The sequence below is a fragment of the Buceros rhinoceros genome, unplaced genomic scaffold (genome assembly GCF_000710305.1).
Source record: "Buceros rhinoceros silvestris isolate BGI_N320 unplaced genomic scaffold, ASM71030v1 scaffold15260, whole genome shotgun sequence".
NCBI classification, from domain to species: domain Eukaryota; kingdom Metazoa; phylum Chordata; class Aves; order Bucerotiformes; family Bucerotidae; genus Buceros; species Buceros rhinoceros.
This window is the reverse complement of record NW_010390294.1, coordinates 20040-23029: the sequence shown is the minus strand read 5'-3', so window position 1 is coordinate 23029 and position 2990 is coordinate 20040. Positions and strand designations below refer to the sequence as shown.

Here is a 2990-nt window from a genome sequence, read left to right as displayed (position 1 = left end):
ACCACCCTCGCGGGGAGAGGAGTGGAGCCATCTCGCCCACCCCCTGCTCTGGAATGGACCCTCCCCAGTGTCTCCATGGCACGCCAGCACCCCCGGGCCGCTGCACACACACACCTAAGAGGAGGTTTTGTGCTACTTGAGCAACGGGCAAACGTGAATCGGTGGTACCCTCTGATAGGCAGAATTTGTTAAGGTGATGCTGACGACAATTTGGATGGGCTCTGCTCACCCCTGACGCGCGCTGGCAGGGTGGAAGCGCTCAGGCACTCCCCAGTGCTGGAGCACGGGAAGGCTGTGGGCATCCATGGGCAGACACCGAGCTCACACCTGCGTGTTAGTTCATATTTCGACAGTTTGGCTTGCAGACAATCCCATAACCTTATCTTTACAGGCACTAATCCAAAAAAAAAGGAAAAATAAGACCGAAGCCAAGGTGAAGAGCCAGACTAGCACAATCCCCCCACCCCAGCCAGTGCCGAGCCCTGTGTGCATGGCTGAAGGTCAGGAGCAGCACGCAGCGTCTCTCCTCGTGACCCACCCAAGCACACCGGGAAGGTGCCCAAACCCCATCTCCGTTCCCATGCCGCTCTGAGCTGCACTCGCTGCTGGCAGGAAAGGAGCCGCGTTTTCCAGCATGGAGGCACTGCTGTTGAAATATCAGCTATCAGCAGGTACCCGACTTGTTTTAATCCCACCTAAATCCTAAATCTACTGCCTTCCGCTAATCTTCCTGTCCTATCGAATAGTGAATTTTCCCCAGCACCAGCCGTTAGGTGAGGTGTGACAGACGGCAGCTTACCGTCCCCCTTCTGAGGGCCGGCATCAAAGGGATTTTTAAGGAAATAAGACATTTAAAGCAGGACAAAATTTGCACATTTTACACCACAAAACCAGTACGAAAGCGCTTTTGACAGAATTTGGTTGTTTTTAGCTGCAAACCACCAAACAACAATGTTGTGCCACAGCCCAAGGCAAACAGAGTCACGGGAGACCTGCTCAGGAAGGAAGGGCGGATGCAGGGGAGGGATGTGGCAACAGCTTCATTAGCAGAGGAACAGAGAGGTGGGAAAGGGGAGTCACGGGTTTCAGGAGAACCTGGCTCTTGCAGAGTAAGACCCCCGAAGGCGGCTCAGCCTTCGAGATGGGCTCCACATGCCCCTGCGCCAGGGCTCACAGACACCCGCCTCGTGTCTCAGCATCCTTTGCCCAAAGGTTGGATCCCAACCTAAGCCAACAAATCCCATTGTGTAAACAGCCCCCACCCTTCTGCACTATGACACTGTGACACCAAAGCCAATGCCCTCCCAGCGACTCCTTTCCTGCATGCTCTTGGTGGCTAGGCCATCCCATTCCTTCTGTGGGAAAGGAAAGCAGGCAGCAACTCAGAGCTCCGCGCCAGCATCACCAGCTGCTCACCAGCAGCCCGGAGCTTCACCTTCCAGAGAGGAGAAGGGGACACTCCTCTCTGCTGATGGTGAGTCTCCTGCCAGCCCAGCTAGCGGGCGGTTTGCTCCTATCTGGTCAGTCAAGCAAGGGGCTGTGGAAGGGAACTGGCTGCTAGAGCAGAGAGGCATTGGGAGGGAGGAGAGCTGAAGGAGCTGAGCACCCCACACCAAATGGACTCCTGCTCCATGGTTTCCCTGAAAGCGGAAATTTTCCAAGCACTGAAGGGGTCCCTTCAAAAGACCAGGTTTACTGTGAGGCAGAGGAAAAGCAGACATGTCCAAGGTTGTTCGGGGCAGTGGGGCCAGGGAAGGCTCAGTTAAATCCATGGAGCATCCCTGGGCTCTAAGCTGTGATTCAGGATGATGGATTAAGAGAGCATTCAACGTCCCCACCTTAATCACTGGGCATAAACATCAGTCCATACCAGCCACGTAAATCAGATTTAACTTTGGACTCAGTTCTCTGTAAAACACCAGTGCCCAAGTAGGGCACAGCAGCTAACAGGCATGCAGGAGGTGGAGACACGTGAACGAGCCCGTGCCTTGAGGACCAGGACCACCACGGAGAGACTCACACAGAACTGCCAGTCCCAACAGCAGCAACGAGAAACAGCGAAATCCAGGGAGAGATGTCCCTGTCCCCGAGTCTACGTGGTCACTGCTGCCTGAGCATCCCCTCTTGGGAAGGACAGAGACCGCAGAGGTGCAGCTCGCTGGTGTGCTCGGGATCATACAGAGAAGCCCAAAGCTCCACAGCCTGCAGGCTCATGCCCGTGTGCTGCTTCAGCACGAAACCCACCCGCAGCCGACGATGAAACCTGCTCTGTGCCACGGGCTGCAGCCCTGCACCGGCACAGGCTCCCCAAGGACAGATGTCACTGTTGCTGGACTAAGGAGCTCTCAAGCAGTTTCGCCGTTCTTTGACACAGAGCTCTCAGATCACTCATGCCTCCACCTCGGCTTCGCTGTGTCTCCCCCTACAGCCTCGCCCTCCCGGCAGGCACGGCAGCTCCCTCGCTAGCAGAGCCCATCTCAGAGCAAGGCAGAGTCGAGAGAGAGCAGCTGGGTTCTGGTCCCTGCAGAGCTCCTCTCTCTCCACCCCTGAGCCCCACTCCAGCCTTCCACCACTTCACCTTGGAGAGAAACTGTTGAGTGAAATACAGCTCCACTGCCAGGTCGGACAGACTGTGGTGCTGAGCTAGATGTTGAGATAAAGCTTAGATTAAAAACAAAAGAGAGAGAGAAAGACCTGTTCAGCTTAAGATGAAGGGAGGGAAAAACCAACAGAAAAAGACTGATCCCTGGGAACGCGGACAGACGGAACTGCAAGGCGATTAAATCCGGCAGCTAAACGCCTGGTGTTCCTAGCCCTGCAAGTCAGAGCGAGACGAGGCGTGCGCGAGTTATCCTTCCCCAGCAGCGGCCTGACACGAGCCAAACCTGCATGTCCTGAGCAGACAGAGAAGCGATGCCTCCGCGCGTGCCCGTGTGCGCACCCACCCCCGAGTGGGAGAGACCGTGCGGGAGAGAGCCGGCGTGCGGGAG

General features: G+C 56.2%; 1 protein-coding gene across 1 annotated transcript in view; it reads right to left on the bottom strand.

The window, feature by feature from the left end:
• The window catches only part of LOC104494507 (protein kinase C beta type), a gene marked incomplete at its 5' end in the record, with an annotated part of 28317 nt that overhangs the window by 9348 nt on the left and 15979 nt on the right, over nt 1–2990 (bottom strand). The gene's annotated exons all lie outside the window — the stretch shown is intronic.